This window comes from Hypanus sabinus, chromosome 5 (assembly GCF_030144855.1).
Source record: "Hypanus sabinus isolate sHypSab1 chromosome 5, sHypSab1.hap1, whole genome shotgun sequence".
Taxonomy (NCBI): Eukaryota; Metazoa; Chordata; class Chondrichthyes; order Myliobatiformes; family Dasyatidae; genus Hypanus; species Hypanus sabinus.
Genome location: NC_082710.1, coordinates 118,738,157 through 118,759,836, shown reverse-complemented (window position 1 = coordinate 118,759,836; position 21,680 = coordinate 118,738,157). Strand labels below are relative to the sequence as shown.

Sequence of the window (21,680 nt, the reverse complement as noted above, 5' to 3'; positions counted from 1 at the left end):
CCTAGCTAGCTCCTTCTTGAAAGCATCCAGAGAATTGGCCTCCACTACCTTCCGAGGCAGTGCATTCCAGACCCCCACAACTCTCTGGGGAAAGAAGTTTTTCCTTAACTCTGTCCTAAATGACCTACCCCTTATTCTCAAACCATGCCCTCTGGTACTGGACTCTCCCAGCATCTGGAACATATTTCCTGCCTCTATCTTGTCCAATCCCTTAATAATCTTACATGTTTCAATGAGATCCCCTCTCAATCTCCTTAAGTCCAGCGTGTACAAGCCCAGTCTCTCTAACCTCTCTGCATAAGACAGTCCAGACATCCCAGGAACTAACCTCGTTAATCTACGCTACACTTTCTCTACATCAAGGATGTCCTTCCTTAACCCTGGAGACCAAAACTGTACACAATACTCCAGGTGTGGTCTCACCAGGGCTCTGTACAAATGCAAGAAGATTTCCTTGCTCTTGTACTCAACTCCTTTTGTAATAAAGGCCAACATTCCATTAGCCTTCTTCACTGCCTGCTGCACTTGCTCAATCACCTTCAGTGACTGATGAACAAGGACTCCGAGATCTCTTTGTATTTCTGACTTACCCAACCCTACACTGTTCAGATAATAATCTGCCTTTCTGTTCTTACTCCCAAAGTGGATAACCTCATACTTATTCACATTAAACACCATCTACCAAGTATCTGCCCACTCACCCAGCCTATTCAAGTCACCCTGAATTCTCCTAACATCCTCATCACATGTCACACTGCCACCCAGCTTAGTATCATCAACAAATTTGCTGATGTTATTTTCTATGCCTTCATCCAAATCGTTAACGTAAATGGTAAACAGCTGTGGTTCTAATACCAAGCCCTGTGGCACCCCACTAGTCACCACCTGCCATTCCGAGAAACACCCATTCACCGCTACCCTTTGCTTTCTATCTGCCAACCAATTTTCTATCCATGTCAATGCCTTCCCCCCAATGCCCTGAGCTTTGATTTTACCCACCAATCTCCTATGTGGGACCTTATCAAATGCCTTCTGAAAATCGAGGTACACTACATCCACTGGATCTCCCCCGTCTAACTTCCTGGTTACATCCTCGGAAAACTCCAACAGATTAGTCAAGCATGATTTACCCTTGGTAAATCCATGCTGGCTCAGCCCAATCCTATCACTGCTATCTAGATATGCCACTATTTCATCCTTAAAAATGGACTCTAGCATCTTTCCCACCACCGATGTCAGGCTGACAGGTCGATAGTTCTCGGTTTTCTCCCTCCCTCCTTTCTTAAAAAGTGGGATAACATTAGCCATTCTCCAATCCTCAGGAACTGATCCTGAATCTAAGGAACATTGGAAAATGATTACCAATGCATCCGCAATTTCCAGGGCTACCTCCTTTAGTACCCTAGGGTGCAGACCATCTGGACCTGAGGATTTGTCAGCCTTCAGTCCCATCAGTTTTCTCATCACCGTTTCCTTTCTAATGTCAAACTGTTTCATTTCCTCTGTTACCCTATGTCCTTGGCCCATCCATACATCTGGGAGAATGCTTGTGTCTTCCTTAGTGAAAACAGATCTAAGGTACTCATTAAATTCTTCTGCCATTTCTCTGTTTCCCATAACAATTTCACCCAATTCATTCTTCAAGGGCCCAACATTGTTCTTAACTATCTTCTTTCTCTTCACATACCTAAAAAAGCTTTTGCTAACCTCCTTTATATTCCTGGCTAGCTTGCATTCGTACCTCATTTTTTCTCCCCATATTGTCTTTGTAGTTAAGTTGTGTTGGTCCTTAAAAACTTCCCAATCATCTGTCCTCCCATTCACCTTTGCTCTGTCATATTTCCTTTTTTTTTTAATGCTATGCAATCTATGACTTCCTTTGTCAACCACTGTGGCCCCTTTCCCCCCTTTGAATCCTTCCTTCTCTGGGGGATGAACTGATTTTGCACCTTGTGCATTATTCCCAAGAATACCTGCCATTGCTGTTCCACTGTCTTTTCTGCTAGGCTATCCGTCCAGTCAACTTTGACCAGCTCCTCCCTCATGGCTCCATAGTTTCCCCTGTTCATCTGCAACACTGACACCTCCAATCTGCCCTTGTCCTTCTCAAATTGCAGATAAAAGCTTATCGTATTATGATCACTACCTCCTAATGGCTCCTTTACTTCAAGATCGCTTATCAAATCCTGTTCATTACACAACACTAAATCCAGAATAGCCTTGTCCTTGGTCGGCTTTCGTACAAGCTGTTCCAAGAATGCATCCCTTAGACACTCTACAAACTCCCTATCCTGGGGTCCAGCACCAACCTGATTCTCCCAGTTTACCTGCATGTTGAAATTCCCCATAACTAATGCAACATTATCTTTGCCACATGCCAATGTTAACTCCCTATTCAACTTCCATCCAATATCCATGCTACTGTTTGGTGTCCTGTAGACAACACCCATTTGGGTCCTTTTGCCCTTACTGTTCCTCAGTTCTATCCACACAGACTCTACTTCTCCTGATCCTATGTCCCCCCTTGCAAAGGACTGAATCTCATTCCTCACCAACAGGGCCACCCCACCCCCTCTGCCCACATTTCTGTCCCTACAATTGCATGTATACCCTTGTACATTCATTTCCCAGGTCCGATCTCCCTGCAGCCATGTCTCCGTTATCCCAACAACATCATAGTTACCCATTCGCACCTGAGCTTCAAGCTCATCCGCCTCATTTCTGACACTTTGTGCATTCAGATATAGAATTTTTAACCCATTTCTCCTCTCTCTGTTTGAATTGCTGTCTATTGTGCTTAACCCAGCTCCCCGAACTCCCATCGGGCTATACGCCCCTAGAATTTTGTTGTCCTTCCTAAATTTACTTATTCTTTCAACACATTTAACTCCATGTTCCATCAGACCATCCCTCTGTACATGAGTTCTCCTTATCACTTGTTCTGCCCCATCTTCCTCAACTACACACTTAATATTCCGGAACCGTGTAGTCCCCACCTGTCCTTTATTTTTCCTCTTGCTATCCTCTCTCACATTCCGGATCCCCGCCCCCTGCAAATTTAGTTTAAACCCCCCCAAGAAGCACTATCAAACTTCCCTGAAAGAATGTTAGTACCGCTCCAGTTCAGGTGTAAACTGTCCCTTCGGAACAGATCCCACCTTCCCTCGAACAAAGCCCAATTATCTACAAACCAGAAGCCCTCCCTCCTGCACCAACCTCTCAGCCATGTATTAATCTTTATAATCTTTCTGTTCCTTGCCTCACTCGCACGTGGCACAGGTAGCAATCCTGAGATTGTTACCCTGGAGGACCTGCTCTTCAGCTTCGCACCTAACTCCCTGAACTCCCTACGCAGGACCCCCTCACTCATCCTACCCATGTCATTGGTCCCTACATGGACCACAACATCTGGATTCTTGCCCTCTCTCTCGAGAATAACCTGCATCCGATCTGAGATGTCTCGGACCCCGGCACCAGGGAAGCAACATACCATCCGAGACTCCCGATCTTCCCCACAAAATCTCCTATCCACCCTCCTGACTATAGAATCCCCTATCAATACCGCTCGCTTCTCTCCACTCCTCCCCTTCCTAGTCAAGGGTCCAACCTCAGTGCCAGAGACAGGACCACTGCCGCTTGTTCCTGGTAGGTCATCCCCACCAACAGTATCTAAAATGGTATTCTTATTTTTGATGGGAACGGCCACAGGGGTGCTCTTATCTCTCTGTCTGCTCCTTGATTGTCACCCATTTGCCTACCTCCTGTCTTTTCGGTGTGACTGCCTCCCAATAACTCTTATCTATCTCTGCCTCTGCCTCCTGAATGATCCGTAGTTCATCCAGCTCCTGCTCCAATTCCCTAACTCGGGCTGATAGGAGCTGCAGCTGGATGCACCTATTGCAGGTGTGGTCATCAGGAACAAGCGTGTTGACCCTGACCTTCCACATACTGCATATGGAGCACACCATTGCTCTAACTGTCTCCCCCATTACCTGATCCTAGATTAGTCAGAATAAATGAAAAACAGGCTTCTTGTCAAAGTCCTCTTGCGCCGAAGCCTGCTGAGCCAAAGCCCAGCACTCTGCTCCCACGCACTCCGCTGCCCGCACTGACGCTGCCAGCTCCTGAAAGTGGGTCGCTTTTTAAAGCCCACGCTCGCCACTGATGTCACCTGTGCTTGCGCAGCTTTACCTTCCTCCTCAGGTACTCTCCAGATAGGTCCAAGGGTCTCTCGGAGCAATAGAACTCTCTCTTTGCATGAACCTGCACATTACTTAAAACCAACTTTTGTCAGTTCCTTATATTCCTCCCTTCCTTTAGACCTTTCACCACAAACCGTCTCTAACAATCACCACCACAGTACTCTATTAACCCCTATAAAGTAGACCCTGACCCCAATGTCACTAATGTTTACATTACTACTGCTCAAATACTCCCTAACACTGACTCCAATACCTAGCCCTAAGTTTGTGTCCTAACCCTGGCCCCTAAATCCCCAATCCCCACATCAACCCCAACTCTCCAACTATCCCTAGATTGTAGATGCAACACCAGATGTCTTGGCCAATCCCTGAGTGTGGTCCAAGTTTAACTTTCAAGCTCTGGCCTTTTCTGCTTCTATCTCACTGCCTGTTCCCAGACTGGCAAATCCTTCCATTGTCTGATATTTTTCTTTGCTCACTTTGCAATGACAGAGTGAGCAAAACAATATATGAGGAGTCCTTTCAGTGATGCCCAAGGTCTTGGGTTTTGGACAGTGTTGTGTTTTGTCTTAGCAAAGCCATGACCATATTGACACTCAATAGCACTTCCATAAGTAAATATTTAGCATATCTCTCCTATTAGAATTGCATTTTCAGTCAATAATTCTCTGTTTTCAATTGTTATAAAAAGTCTTAACACCAGGAGTCCTTAATTTCATGTTGAATTATAAGTATTTCTGTTCAATATTTAAAGGATTAAACAATAACTGTATTTGTATTCATGAAGTAATTGAAATAAGGAGAAATGAGAAAGGAGGTTCATTCAAAGCTGATTGACAAACACAAACCAATTGGACTGAAAGGTCTCTTGGGTTTTGTCTCTAAACCTTTTTACCTAGAACTGCATGTTGGAAGCACATTGCTGCTGTATAGGCTGGGGATAACTCCTAAAATGTACTCTGACAATGCACATCAAAAAATGATTATTTCTGGCTTCTCTTCACAAAAAATTTTCTATCTCCAAATGGCATGCATTCCACTCAGTGTTGATCTCTGCCATAAAAGTTTAATATACCATATTTCATTCACAGCATATTCCAATTAAATTTGCTTTGATTATATTTTGAACATAGTAGAAAAATAATAAGACACAGGAAAAATGTAATAGCATTGATAGCAGCTCTTAACCATGTCAATATTTTACCCTTGCCTCATACAGTACATTTACATGAAATGCTTAATAACTGTGCAGAAGTCAAAATCTAAATTAATTTAACAACATCATTTGATCTTCATGATCAAAGTAAGCTAATATGACTACAAAGCAGCCATGATATTTCTTAAGATATTCTTTCAGTTATGTTCATTGAAGATGTCACACAGATGTCTGTGCAAGGCACAAAAGGTTTGTTCAGATCATTAATTGGTGTTGTGGTTTGCAAGGGCTATCACCGCATAAACAGATTGTAGTTTTATCTCAATTAATATATTGATGTATAATGACTTTAAACAAGAAACAAGAAGTTGCTCTGGAAGGTCAGAAGTGAGCCTAGTCAATAGAAAATTGCAAAGCATTAATGAGAATTGATGCTGGATGCCGGCAGAATGGTGAGAGCAAGGACGATATACAGTGCAGACTCAGCAAACCTAGAAATGTCTTCAGATCAATGAGCAACATATGGTGATCAACCAAGTATTGTATCCACACCTAGGTGAAGCTGTACCAGAGATGTGTTCTGTCCACTCTCTTGTAAGGGTCAAAATGCTATCTCATGACAGGGAACAACCTTGCCAAGTTGTCATCATTCCACCACACCATGAGTCTCTGGAAGATCCTCCATATTTTCTGGTCAAAAAGAATCACCAACCATACTCTTCTCCTTCAGTTTCACCAAGAGGACATGGCTACAATCATCATGAGGAAATGTGGGAAATAGATTGGGTGAGTAAGGAGAAGGGAGGCCAACTCCATCATCAAGACAGCACTTCATTGGATGCCTGAAGGGTTGAGGAAATAAAGGAGATCAAAGGCAACCTTGGGCCATACTGCAGAAGCAGAAATGAGGACATTTTTGTCTATCACCTCTCTCTGCTGTTCCTCCCCCTTTCCTTTCTTCCATGGCCTTCGGTTCTCTTCTGTCAGATTTTTCCTCCTTCAGCCCAGCATCTCTTTCACCAATCAACTTCCCAACTCTTTACTTCATCCCCCACCCCCAGTTTCACCTATCACCTTGTGTTTCTCTCTCCCCTCCCACACCTTTTAAATTTACTCCTCATCTATTTTTCTTCAGTTCTGCCGAAGGGTCTCAGCCCAAAATGTTGACTGTACTTTTTACCAAAGATGCTGCCTGGCCTGCTGAGTTCAGCATTTTGTGTGTGTTGCTCGGATTTCCAGCAGCTGAAGATTTTCCCTTGTTTGTGATTTGACACCCTCCTGTTAGACTATTTGAGGTAACTTATTTTTTATTCTTTCTTATTCTCTTCCAATATTTGTATATTTGCATATATGTGCACTTGTAATTCTACTGTGACTCTGTAATTTCCTTTGGGATCAATAAAATATCTATATAATGAGGATTGAAAGAGGACTCTGTTAGAGGAATTTTAAAAAGAACTGCTCACTAGTTGGAAAACTATTGTGAGAAAAGAACAAAAATGAATTTGGAGGCACAAGAGACTGCAGATGCTCGTTCGGAAGCAAGCAAGGAACTGCTGGAGAAATCAAGCAGCATCTTTGGGAAAGGGATGGAATTGTTGACATTTTGAAAAAGTGTCTCAACTAAAGCATGTTTTCAATGCAAGTATGATAGAAATGATTGCACACTAAGTAGAACAAGGTGGTTCCTCACTTTATCAGATTGTGGAAAAACAAAACTAGGAGAAGCATGGAAAGCTAAAGTGGCATCTGCAATTAAATCCACAAGTGATAATCATTTGAGTAACTTCATTATGGCAATTCCTTTCAATCTACTGGCCACAGTCAACAAGTTTCTGTTCATTGATTACACATTTCTGAAGATACATTTTCTCGTTTAGGCTTTATGGATCATAAATGCATAACAAAGGAATGAAGCTTGGGTGGAGAAGAAGGTGTCTGATTAGAAAATGAGATGGGTACTTGCTTGTGATAAACATGAGTAACTCTGCAGATGCTGGAAATCCAAAACAACACACAAAAAATGCTGGAGGAACTCGGCAGGTCAGACAACATCTATGGAAATGAATAGATAGTTGAAGTTTCAGGGCAAGACCCTTATTCAAAACTGAGAAGAAAGGGGTAAGATGCCAGAATAAAAAGGTGAGTGGTGGGGAAGGATGCTAGCTAGAAGATGTTAGTTGAAACCGGGTGAGTGGGAGAGGTCAAGGGCTGGAAAAGAAGGAATCTGTTAGGAGAGGAAATACAGGAGAAAGGGAAGGAGGAGGGGACTCCTGGGGAAGTAATAGGCAGGTGAGGAGAGGTAAAATGTCAGAGTGGGAACAAAGGGGGGGTGGGGATGGAATTTATTTAACAGATGGAGAAATCGATATTCATGCCATCAGGTTGGAGGCTACCCAGACGGAATATAAGATGTTGTTTCTCCACCTGAAGGTGGCCTCACCTTGGCACACGAGGAAGTTATGGAGTGATATGTCATAATTGGAATGGGAATTGGAGTTAAACTGTTTAGCCACTGGGAAGTCCAGTTTCTGGTAGAGGGTGCAGAGATGCTCGATGATGCTGTTCACCAGTTGTGTATGTGATTCCCCCGCTACTTTTTTTTTCTTTTCTCTATTTTTGAATTGTCCAATGTACAAAGGGAGGAAGGGTGGTAAAGGAAAGTGCTGCATAATTATTTCTACTTTAATCAGTACAAGATATGCTGTCATTGTTTGCTTTTGACAATTGTTTCATTAGCTTTTAGAACATAGAGCATAGAACAGTACAGCACAGGGTGATGAACACAAGGCATTTTACAAATGTGGGAAATCTCATACAAAACACCCTCTCTGCCCGAAACCTTGACTGTTTATTCTCCTCTATTCATTCTGCCTGACTTGTTATCTTCCTACAGTAAAGGGACGTGCCTTTCAGCCCACAATGTAGAGCTGAACTATCTAAATATCCTACTAATCTAATGTACAGACATGTGAATTTATAAATCTAATGACTTGTAGAAAGAAGCTTTCCTGTAGCCTGTTGGTCCTGGCTTTCATGCAGTGGTTCCGCTTACCAGATGGAAACAGCTGAAACAGTTTATGGTTGCGGTGACTGGTGGCCCAATGATCTGCCAGGCCTTTTTTCTGCACCTGCTGCTATAAGTGTCCTCAATGGAGGGAAATTCACATCCACAGATGCACTGGGCTGTCTGTACCACTCTCTGCAGTGCCCAGCAACCAAGGTGCAGTTACCATACCAGGCATTAATATAGCCAGTTAGCATGCTCTCAATGGTGCCTCAGTGGAAGGTCTTCAGGATTTGGAGGTTCATGCTGAACTTCTTTAGTTACCTGAGGTAGAAGAGATGCTGTTGTGCTTTTATTACCACAATGCTGGTGTGTACAGTCCAGGAGTGATCTTCAGTAATGGGTATACTGAAGGACTTGAAACTGCTTACCTTCTCAACTACAGGCTCAATGATGTTGATCAGAGTGAGCATGTCTCCATTCCTCTTGTAATCCACAATCAGCATTTTTGTTTTTTTGATACCGAGGGAGAGGTTGTTATCTTGGCACCACTGAATCAGGGTGCCAACCTCTCCTCTGTAGGCTGTCTCATCATTGCTAAAAACAAGGCTGATCAAAGTCATGCCTGGGAATTTGACAAGCAAATTGGACCTGTCTGTGACAGTGCAGTTGTGAGTGTAAAAGGACTAGAGGAGGGGACTCAAGTCACAACCCTGGGGGCACTTGTGTTGATGGTCAGAGGGAAAAAGTGAGGGAGTCCATCATTACCCCCTGCTGGTGACTTAATAGGAAGTTTATGATCCAGTTGCATAAGGTGGGGTACAGGCCGAGGTCTCTGATCTTCCTGTTAAATCTGGAGGGACTAATGGTGTGGAACACTGAACTGTAGTCCAGGAACAGCATTCTAACATATGCATCACTCTTTTCCAAGTGAATGAGGATGATGTGTAGTGCTGTGGCTATGGAATCATCAGTAGACTGGCTCCGTTGGTAGGTGAGTTGCATCTGTCCAGTATGGGCGGTAGCATGCTGCAGATGTAATCCTTAACCAAAGCATTTGCTTATAATTGAGGTGAGTAAGACGGGACACCTATCATTCAGGCATGCTACTTTGGTTTTCTTAGGTACAGGGACAATGATGGACAACTTGAAACAAGAAGACACTACACACTAGGAGAAGGAGAGATTAAAAATGTCTGTAAACATTCCAGCCAGCTGTTCCACACACACTTTGAGGACTCGTCCTGGGATGCCATCTGGCCATGCTGCCGAGCGGCTGTTGCCACGTTGGAATATTCTACATACCTCAGCCTCAGAGATGACCAGGGTGCAAGTCTCGTCGGCAGCTTTCCTTGGGGGTTCAGTCCTATCAGCCTCGAATCGAGCATTTAGCTCATTCAGGAGTGAGGTGGCAATATTGGTTGTACTGCTGTGTTTCCTCATGAAATCCATGATGGTGTGCAGTCCTTGCAATATGCTGCATGTGTCATTGTTGCAGAGTTGTGAATGGATTTTGTCCCTGTGTTGCCGTTTGGCCACCTTGATGGCTCTACGTAAGTCGTAGTGGCACAACTTGAATACCAGCTTTGCCACCACAGGTGGCACACTCCAGTTACTCGCCTCATTCCTGGTGAGAAAACTGTGTCATTCTTCTCCTGTGATCTTACCTTCAATACATGCCCTTTGCTATAGACATTCCAACCCTGGGAAAGATACCACTGTTTTACACTATTTTTCTGATTATCATTTAAATATTTATCAGATAATCCCTCTGCCTTTGCCGCTCCACAGAAAACAATGTGTGTTTGTCTCACCTCTCCTTGTAGCTCATGCCATGTACTCCAGGTGATATCCTGGTACACCTCTTCTGCACCCTCTCGTAAGCTTCCACATCCTTCCCATAATGTAACAATGACAACTGAATGCAACACACACAAAATGCTGGAGGAACTCATCAGGCCAGGCTACGTCTATGGAAAAAAGTACATTTGATATTAACCTTTCAGCAGTCCTACAGTACAGCCATTGCCTTCCAAGTGTTCCTAAATCCTATTCCTAAGAATCCTTTCCAGTACCTTCTCTATTACTGATGTGAGACTCAGTAGTTTATAGTTTCTAGCATTATCTCTATTTTCCTTCTTTAATAATAGAGCAATGTTAGATACTTTTCAGTCCTCTGGGACCTCACCTGTGATTAGGTTGGACATGGAGATGCTGGTCAATGAAAAAAGTTGACTTCTGTGGAAAGAAGTACCTATAATGAAGGAGGAGCTTAGGAGAACGATGGCGCCTAACGGCGACTCCATTGCTTAAAATTTCAGAAACAGCTCTATTTCTATCTTTAATATCTCTATTTTTTTTTCCTTTCAGGGTTCTTTTGAAGACCCTGACCTGGAGTTACACAATGATTTTGGTTCTTTGCGGGAATAGGAACCTCTCTCAGGCTCTCATGACTGGCCATTGTTTGATATGCCAAAGGCATGGCCCAGAAGACCAGCACGCTCTCAAGGTTTGGGGATTTCATAGCTCTAGAGGCAGGTGGACAAGGTTGATGCTGCTTCAGGAAGCTGGTGTGTTGTGGGAGATGGAAGATTGAAAGCAGCAATCAGGCTGCTGACTGGATGCCCAGAGACCTGAATTCTTTGGGTACAAAGCTCAGAAGAAGTGATGCAGCAGACTTTTAACACCATAAATCAGTGTATTGTTTGTTATGTCTCCCCTCTCGCTGTGAAATGGGAACACCTCTTTTTCCCTTATTAGGGAGAGAGCGAGAGAGAGAGAGAGAGAGCCTATGGTATGTCGAATTACTGGATGAATGAGTAGTCTTTGGGGTACTGCAAGTCTCTGTCTTTATGAATGCTTTGCTGTATGCTTGAGTACTCACTGTGGCATCCCAATGCTTTTTTGCTGGTGGGGGAGGGGTAGTCATTGCTTTGCTGGTGGGAGGGGGGATTTGGAAGGGGACTCTGGGGTTCTAACATTTAACTGCCATTCATTCTTTGGGGTACTCCTCTGTTTTCATGGATGTTTGTGAAGAAAAAGCTTTTCAGGATGTATATTGTATACATTTCTCTGACATTAACTGTACCTTCGAAATTTTGATAATGCTAGTGACTGGGGTATGTATTCTATGACTACAGTACATTGTCTCAGCTTAATGTTACCATACTGCAATGTACCTCAGAAAGGCCGGCCCGTACTACTTGTCTTTGGGATTTGTTAATGGCATTTCAAATTGCAAATACATTTTTTTCACAATGGCTTTCTTTCTTTATGTTGATGTTTTAAAACCGGCAGAAAAATTGATCTCTGGGTAGTATATGATAACAAGAATGTATTTTGTTAATACATTTACTTTGAACTTCCAACTTTGAACATGGATGAGCTTGGCAGAGGCACGCAACTCTGAGAAAGGAATGTGGAGGAAGAGAAGCAATGCTGGAAGTGGGAGTTGGGAACGTGGCGGAAAGATTAAATAGGCCAAGAAAATAAGGGCAAGCAGCACATAGGTTAGAGCACCAAGAAATGTTTAAAACTAAATATAAAGGCATTGTATGAAAGTTTACCCTGCAACTCAACAATGTGGATTAATTACTGGTGCAAAAATCAAGAATAGGCACCATCCATTTTTCATGACAGAAATGTGGCTGCAATTTACTGAAATGTGGAACTAAATATTTCAGAGTATCCAACAGTATAAAATGATAGTCAGGAAGGGTAAAGATGTTACAGGAACTATTAATAAGAGAAGATATTAGCACAATAGTTCAGATGGAATTTGACCTGGCAGAGCATGCAGTAAATTAAATTATATTGTTCTTCAACTTAAAATTGAAATAGAATTAGATGGAACTAAGAAGGAGTGAGTAGCATGGAACATTGGTCGGAATTGTTTATAGTCCTATGAATTGAAGTACTCATGTGAAGTGTAGTAAAGGGGAGAAGATGTGCATCTCATAAGGATAATATATTATTCATGGAGACTTGAATCTAAAGTATGTTAGTCCTATTCATGCATTGTAGGTTTCTAGAACAATATAAATGAGGAACGAAGCAAAAGGGTTGGCAAAGTTACACAGTAGTTGCACAATGCTTTACAGTACAGGGGACCTGGGTTTATTTCACATCATTTCCTGGAAGAAGTCTGTACACGCTTGTTGTGACCAAATGGGTTTCCTCCAGGTGCTCCGGTTTCCTTCCACAGTCCGAAGATGTAATGATTGTTAGGTTAATTGGTGATTGTAATTTCTCCCGTGATTAGGCTTGGATTTAATCAGAAGAAGGGCTGGAAGGGACTATTCCATGCTGTACCTCAATAAATAAATAAATAGATAGATAAGTGATCCGCTCTACATTTAAAACTCTGCAATGAGAAAGAGTTAATTGATGTTCTTGATTAAAATAGCCCCTAAGATAGAATTTTACATTAACTTTGAATATGATGCAATTCAATTGAAACTAGGGATTCTGATCCTAACAAAATATACTATAGATGTCTGAAGGGGAAACTCATTTGTGATAGATTAGGTAACTATTGTATAAGCATATTGTATACAACATAACACAACAGAAAATCTTAGGTCAGGCAGCATCAGTGGAAAGAGTATCAGTGAACATTGTAGATATGGAATTCTTCATCAAAACTAAATAAAAGAGAAAATCAGGTAGACAAGATAACAAAGAAGTTTTGGGGAGGATAATGGGTGGATCAGAGGGAATTGCAAAATGAGGTTAGTGAGCTTGACACTGATAAATCATAAGAACCTGATGATCTACCTGCATTTCAATGGTCTCACTCTCCCTCTCGCTCACTGCTTCTGGAAGAAGGTGTTTGCATGTGAATGATCTTTATCTCCCTCTTTCCAGCTGCTCCCAGAGGAAGGTCCCTGCTTTTGAATTGTCTCTCTCTGGAGCAAATGCCAGAGTCCTGGGCCTTGGGCAAGGTTTAATTGACACAGCTTGTGGATTGGTCTTGGTTTGATATGTTTCTGGTTTCTGGTCACTCCATTTTTGTTGCTTTTTTGTGTGATTTTGATCAGGGTGGACTAGATCTACGGCCTGAAGTTAAGAAATGACACTGCACGAGATTGAACTGAACTGAGCTAAGCTGAATTCGCTTTGATGACTTTTTTGGCTGGTGTTATGTATCCTATGCTTTCCACTCATTTTTGGAACTGTTTGTGCAAACTGTTCTTTATTGCGTGCTGGGCGTTTGATATTTTCTTTGAACAAGATCCATAGTTTTTTTTGTTTCGTGGCTGCCTGTGGGAAGACAAATCTCAGGGTTGTATACAACATACATACCTTGATAATAAATGTACTTTGAATATTTGAATCTACAGTACCTCCCAGCTTTGAAGAGATGGTAATGAAGATAATGAATACCCTGGTTATCTTCTTCCAGAAATTTATGGATTCTAGAATGATTGCCGCTGATTAGGGGGGAGCAAATATGGCTCCACTATTTACAAAAGCCTGGAAAGAGAAGATGGGATCTCCCAACTGAGTTAGCCTTACACTGTTACTTGTGAAAATGCTGAAACATTTAATAAAAGTGTGATATCATGAAAATAATGACATATTTAGCACAATCAGCATTTATTCAAAGGGAAATCATACATTTTTTAATCTATTAGATTCTTTTGAGAGAAAAACCCTCTAGAAATGATGGAAAAGTATCACTGGATATGGCAGATTTTGAATTTTGGAGAACTTTCATTGAGGTTCCACTTGAAAGGTTGCTAAACAATTTTAGGTGCTCATGAAATTAGGAGTAGCATATCGGTGTAGATTGGGAGATTGTTTAAAGATAGAAACCAAAGGCAGGAATTGGGTTGGCAAGGTGTAGGGATTGAAGCATTTCAGCTCTTAGAGCTCGGACCCAGCTATTTTTGACACCTATTCACAATTTAGCTGAGAAGTCCAAATTTAACATTTGCAAACTTGCTGACGGCACCAAATAAAATGGGATTGTGATAACTGACAAGGGTGCAAAAAAGCTACAGCAGGACACAGACAAGCTAAATGAATGGAAAACTATCTGTCATTTGGAGCACAATGTAGAAAATAGATGGTCATCAACTTTGGCAGAGAAAACAGATACAGTGAGTTTTTTTTTGAATAGTGAAAGATTTGGAATGTTGACATTTAAAGGTATACACAGGCTTCTGAAAACTACCATTCCCATGAAACAATCAATTAGGAAGGCAAATGATATGTTGATCTTTATTGTTAGAGGTTCTGAGTACAATGTTTCTTACCACAATTATATTGGGCCTTGTTGACAACAGACCATGCAGATTATATTAAAATTTAGTCTCCTTATCTAGAAAAAGGATATATCTGCTAAAACAAAATCAATGAAGCAAAAGTTTACAAAACTTGTTTCTGAGAAGTGATAAGAGGCTCAGGTTGTAATTCTTAAATGTTTGAAGGAATGAGACAATACAGTAAAATAGAAACAGGCCATTTGACCCAGCCTCTCCATGCCAACTCTGGTGCCCAGTGAGTCAGTCCACCTGCCTATGATAGGCCCTTTGCCCTTTAAGCAGGAAAATGTTCAGGGAGAAAATGAGCCATGATCTGATTGAAGAGCCGGGCAGTGTTAGAGACTGAATGGACTATTCTTGCATTTCAATCTTATGTTCTTATATTTGTTTACAAATTCCACCCTCCTGCCTCATTCGGTTCAAGGTTTAAAGATTTAAAATCAAAGTACATATATGCCACCACATACAACCCTGAGATTCATATTCCTGCGGGCATAATAAATCCAGAATGGAATGATAACTATAATAGTAGAATCAATGAAAAATCACACCAACTTTCATGTTCAACCAGTGTGCAAAAGAATTGAATTGAATTGACTTTATTATATACAACTTTCATATACATGAGCAGTAAAAGTATTTACGTTACGTCCCTGTCTAAACGTGTAATGTGCAACTTATAGTAATTTATAATAAATATTATGTACAAAAGGATAGTCGATATAACAGAAATACAGTTGCATCAGCATGAATTAAGCAGTCTGATTGCCTGGTGGAAGAAGCTGTTGGTCCTGGCTTTTAGGCTGCGATACCATTTCCCGGATGGTAGCAGCTGGAACAGTTTGTGGTTGGGGTGACTCGGGTCCCCAAGATCCTTCAGGCCCTTTTTACACACCTGTCTTTGTAAATATCCTGAATAGTGGGAAGTTCACAATTACAGATGTGCTGGGCTGTCCACACCACTCTCTGCAGAGTCCTGCAATTGAGGGAAGTACAGTTCCCATACCAGGCAGTGATGCAGCCAGTCAGGATGCTCTCAGTTGTGCCCCTACAGAACGTTCTTAGAATTTAGAGGCCCATATCAAACTTCTTCAACTGTCCGAGGTGAAAGAGGCGCACTCTTTTGCTTGTTTCTCCTGGTGGTCACAAAACCTATCAGCATCCTTCACCTTAGGTGTGACCAGCTCACTGAAGGACCTGGTCTCATTGTTCTAGATGAGCCGAGCTACAGCTGGTGCCTGTCCTTCATGTGAATTTACAGAGGACAGTGGCCGACTCCCTGATCTACCACATCCCGAGGCAGAGCATGTCACTTTTGTGCCTTTTTCACCGCACAGCCGATATGTACAGACCATGTGAGATCCTCAGAGATGTTTATGCCGAGGAATTTAAAGCTGTTCACCCTCTCAACCCCAGACCCATTGATGTCAATAGGGGTTAGCCTGTCTCCATTCCTCCTGTAGTCCACAACTAGCTCCTTTGTTTTTGCGACATTGAGGAAGAGGTTGTTTTCTTGGTTGTGTCGTTTCTGGGTCAGGATGATGAATTCTTCTCTATAGGCTGCCTCATTATTATTTGAGATTAGGCAAATCAGTGTAGTGTCGTCAGCAAATTTAATTAGCGGATTGGAGCTGTGGGTGGCGACAAAGTCATTGTTATACAGAGAGTAAAAGAGGGGGCTTAGTACACAGCCTTAGGGGGCACCTGTGTTGAGTGTCAGAGGAGCAGAGGTGAGGGATCCCACTCTTACCACCTGCTGGCGATCTGACTGAAAGTCCAGGATCCAGCTACACAAGGCAGGGTCAAGGCTGAGGTCTCTGAGCTTCTTGTTGAGCCTGGATGGAACTATGGTGTTGAATGCTGAACTGTAGTCCAAGAACAGCATTCTCACATAAGCAAACCTCCTCTCCAGGTGTGTAAGGATGGTGTGTAGAGTTGTGACTGTTGCATCATCTGTTGATTGGTCGTGTTAGTAGGCAAATAGTAGGGGTTCCAGAGTGGGTGGTAGCATGCTGCAGATGTAGTTCTGCAAGCAACAAATTGTGAAAATGAAAAAAAGAAAGAAATGATAATAATAAATAAATAAACAATAAATACCAAGAACAAAAGATGAAGAGCCCTTGAAAGTGGGTACATAGGTTCAGGAAACATTTCTATGATGGGGCAAGTGAAGTTGAGTGAAGATACCCTCTGTGGTTCAATCACCTAATGGTTGAGGGGTAATAACTGTTCCTGAACCTGGTGGTGTGAGTCCTGAGGTTCCTGTACCTTCTTCTTGATGGCAGCCATGAGAAGAGCGTATGACCTGGCTAGTGGACGTCCCTGATAATTGATGCTGCTTTCCTGCAACAACACTGTGTGGATGTGCTCAATGGTGGGGATTACACAGAGAAGTTTAAAGTTGACTGATCCTCTCCACCAATGAGGACTGGCTCATGGACCTCTGATTTCCTCCTCTTGAAGTCAAGACCAGCTCCTTGGCCTTGTTGACATTGAATGAAAGGTTGTTGCCGTGATACCACTCAGCCAAATTTTCAATCTCCCTCCAAAATGCTGATTCATCACCGCCATTATTTTGGCCAATGATAGTGGTGTCATCAGCAAACTTGAATGTGGCTTTGGAGTTCTGCTTTGCCACACAGTCATAAATGTAAAGCAAATAGAGCAGACGGCTAAGCACACAGCCTTGTGGTGCACCTGTGCTGATGAAGATTGTGGAGGAGATTGATATGTTCCCTGGGCAATAAAGTACCTTTATTATAATGCTATTTTTAGTACCAACTATTAGCAAGACTGTTTACTGACTATATACAGTATTTACTTTCCTCTTAACTTCATATACATGTTCTAACAACCCCAGGTACATCTTTGCTTTCAAATTTTAGATGTTAAAAGTGATAGGTTTTATTCATCTTTAATCATTGAATATATGTCTGTGGAATAATCAGCAGTGATAAACTACATGGGATCCATCTGTTAAAGTGTTTTTTTTCATGAGTGCAGACAATTAAAATGATTCAATGAAGACTGCATCATAAAGCAGGTCAAGAAATACAGATATTATTATAATTTCAGTTGGTGATTTAAATGCTCTGTTCCTTAACAACTTGGTAGTGTTACCACAGTTGCTAGGGAACATTTTGTTGTTTAGCCTTCCATTTTATCTAATGCATGAGTAAAGGAGAAGTAGCTATTATAATCTGAAAGAAACAGTTTCCTATATGAACCAAGTCAGTTCATCATTTTTATTATAATCATTATATTTCTGAACATGTTTACATGCATTACAACACAATGGTAACTAATTAAATTATCTTTTCCCATTAGCTTACACATAATTGAAAGTGAAAATAAATTAAATAAAAATCTTCAAGAGAGTGAATGGAGTTTTGATTCCAGGCACTTTTTCAAGGCAATCACATGAAATAGTATGTGGAGTGGGACAGAATCATTGTAGCTTGGCTAACTTCCACAGAGGCAACGTAACAATTTTCTGATAGTAAAATGTATGTCTCCTATCATAAGCAGCTGTATTCACTGTGTTTATTGTACACAAACAGATTTGAAGGTATAATAGTGCTTTGCTTAGTTATCTTAATTTTAAACTTAGTTCATCCATTAGTCTGACTCAGCTTGTCATCCTATCAATAATTTGGACACAAAAGATTCTAAATTTCTAAAAACATTTCAAAGTCTGATACCAAATTGTAGCAATGACAATATTCTTTCAAATAAGAAGCTTACTAAAATATGTTTAAGTACAAATGTAATCTCTCATGACCACATTTAAATACCAAGATTTTGGTGTGATCAATATTTCTTCTTGGTTTAATAGGCTAAATAGCATGTGCTATTTTTAAGATGTTGTACTGGGAATTGATTCCATCTTCATTTACTTGGAATCAGTGATATTTTTAGCTCTCAGGGCTAGGAATGGAAACAATGTACTCAACACTGAGAAGTGAATGTACTTTCTTGTTTATTGAGCATTTGTTGGAGCAACATAATTCCATTAGCATTTTTGTTCCAGATTTACCAAGCATTAACTCACACACACTCAGTTGTGGAGTTTTATAAGGGCATTAGGAAATGAAGAAAGGGAACTGGATGGGGAATACATCTAAATTTCTGGTCTAGATGGCGCCAGCAAGCAACGATTCTGGGGTTACATCTTCCAGACAGCAAAACTTCCCAATTATTTCATTTTTTCTTCACTTTAGCTTGTTTTTTTTTTTGTCTTGCATGTTTGTGGAAACTATTGGAACCTGTGATGTGCAGTTTCAATCTTGATTGAAAGATCCAGTGCTGTGCTGAGTCCAGAGAGCTGCCTCGTGGAGATCAGAGATGAGGGACCGAAAAGGTCGAGAATACAAGGTAAAGCAAGGAAAAGACCAGAGATGAGGTGTGTTATCATGAATGACTTCATCTGGGAGCAGCAGGGAAGATTGAAGCATTGAAATGGATATGGAGGGAGTCAGCGATGGCTCAGCGTAAGACGGGTGACAGCTGGGCAGCATTCAACCTGGATTAGCAGGTTCAGCCCTGGGTAGGTGGCATTCAACCTGGATTGGCACATTCAGCCCTGGGTGGATGGCATTCAACCTGGGTCATTACATTCAACCCCAGATAGGTGGCATTCAGCCCGGAATGGCATGGTTGGCCAAGGGTGGACAGCCTTAAGCCCTGGATTGGTCTAGATTAAGATCTAGGTCGGCACCTCGTATGCAGCAAAAAGTCAATTCCCATATTCTGTCATTTATGTGATTATTGGACTGTAATTTATGTCGGTTTCCTTCGGTTTTTCAGTGTTTTCTTTCTTGTGGGAGACTGGCAGGTGGTTGATCTGCTAATTTACATGTGGGAGGGGGCTTGGGGATTTGGCAGTACTGTCATTGATACTTTCTGCAAGTGAGGGGGTTGGGAATTGTTATGCGTAGAGAATCGTTGATTGTTTTTTGAGCCTGTTGCGGGTGAGGGAGGGATTCTGGGGTCTGCGAGTTTTGTTTCTTGTCTTTTACATGCTGGATGGGGGGGGTGGAGTTGATGTCTTTTCTTTCATCAGCACCCATGGTCTTTCTGTATTTAATGGCTATCCGGCGAAGATAAATATCAAAGTTGTATTATACAGGCATACTTCAACAATAAAATGAACCTTTTGGAGCTTTGCGCTTCCCCTGGTCACTGAAGATTCCAGGCTGATTGTTTTAAGGTCTAACATGGACATCATCATCTCAGGCACTGGAGGAAGAACGTTACAAACAACACCGAGAAAAAAATGGTTGATGATGAAAACAGAAGTATGAGGGCGGCATTTTTTTTTCCCTTTGCTGCTGATTGTTCAATGACCTGCAGTCAGATAATATGAGCACAATTCTACCTTCACTTTCTTCCTGAAAAGCATAATAATCTATCCTCTTCACTCTGCTCATTTAACTATTCTCCAATACATCATACTGTAGGCCATTTACCCTGTATCACCAGCCGGCACTGGACATCTGCACATTTCCATCGACACTGCTGACATTCAACCTCATTTTTATACAAGGCCACCAGTCTCCTGCCTTGTAACAATTAATATGTGCTCTGCCACTGTCCATTAAAATGACAAGAGCATTTTTGGAACCAGAATTACAGCATGGGCACGTTTGTTTCAGAATAAACTATAAAGAGTGCAGGAAGTAAAGGCGGCTTTATACTATTCGCAAAATAACATACTGTAAACAACAGCACATTGAAAGTCAGAAAAAAGACTAGATGCTGCTCTGACAGAAAGCCTTCTACCTAAAAACATTGACTTTGTTTCTCTTTCCACATTTGCTGCCTGACTTTCCGAGTATTTACATTTTTTTTTAAATCAGATAATGGCAAATGTTTGTTAAAATCAAACTGCCTTCACTGCTCTTCAGACTCCTGACTCTAGGCTGCTCCCAGCATTTTCAAATTGAGACGAGGGACAATAATGATTCCACGGAGCTTCAGTTTCTTTCCAGTGCCTTTGGAAATGCTGATAACAAAGCTATTGCCGGAGAAAAGCACATTTGGATTCAGATTTATTTATCACACTTGTATTGAAACATGCAGTGAAATGTGTCATTTGCGTTAACAACCAGCACAATCTGACAATCTGCTGGGGACAGCCTGCAAGTGTTGCCACACGTTTTGGTGCAAACACAGCATCCCCACAATGCTTGGCAGAACAACAAAAGAGCACAACAAAACAGAAGACATCAAACAAGAAAACAAGTATATTTCATCCCTTCCATACTCTCCCACACAGTCCTCCAACTCCAGGACAGGCTTCCCACCTCCAGTCTCCAGGCTTCAACTTCCGTACTAGTGAACAACTTTTGGGCCCCAATCTTCAGTATCAACCCCCTAAAGAAGATGACAGACTGTCCACTCTATCTGTGCACCTTATCAGTTAATACACCTCTATCAAGTCACCTCTTATCCTCCTTCACTCCAAAGAGAAAAACCCTAGCTTTCTCCATAAAGCATCTCCTCTACAATCCAGCATCCTGGTAACTGTCTTCTACTCTACATCCTTCCTTTCATAATGCAGCCAGAACTGAACACAATACTCCAAGTGTGGTCTAACCAAGGTTTTCTAGAGCTGCAACTTCATCTTGTGGCTCATGAACTCAATCTCCTAACTAATGAAGTAAAAATATGCCATAAATGTTTAGAACCACCCTCTTAACTTGCATGGTGATTTTGAAGGATCTATTGCCTTGGACCACAAGATCTCTGTTCTTTCACACTGCTAAGAACATTGCCATTAACCTTGTACTCTGCCATCAATTTCAACCTTTCAAAGTGTAAATCAATCAATCACTTCACAGTGTAAATCAATCCTTGTATTTCTTTCATGTTACAGAAAAAGTGTGTTTAAGGGCACATATTGAACTTCAGATGAATTACCAGAAAGCCTGTGATCACTAGAATAAATAACATTAAAAATCTGAGTGTTAAGGGTAATTCACCATGCAAACAGTGCTTCATATAAAAATGGCATGTTAAATTAAATAGTATTTGTGTGATGTTAA

The 21,680-nt window shown here is 41.6% G+C and overlaps 1 long non-coding RNA gene across 1 annotated transcript in view; it reads left to right on the top strand.

The window, feature by feature from the left end:
* The window catches only part of LOC132393755 (uncharacterized), an 82,765-nt gene that overhangs the window by 25,955 nt on the left and 35,130 nt on the right, over positions 1-21,680 (top strand). Inside the window, exon 2 of the long non-coding RNA XR_009512071.1 lies at positions 18,913-19,008. This is a non-coding gene — a long non-coding RNA (uncharacterized LOC132393755). The remainder of the gene's footprint in view (positions 1-18,912; positions 19,009-21,680) is intronic.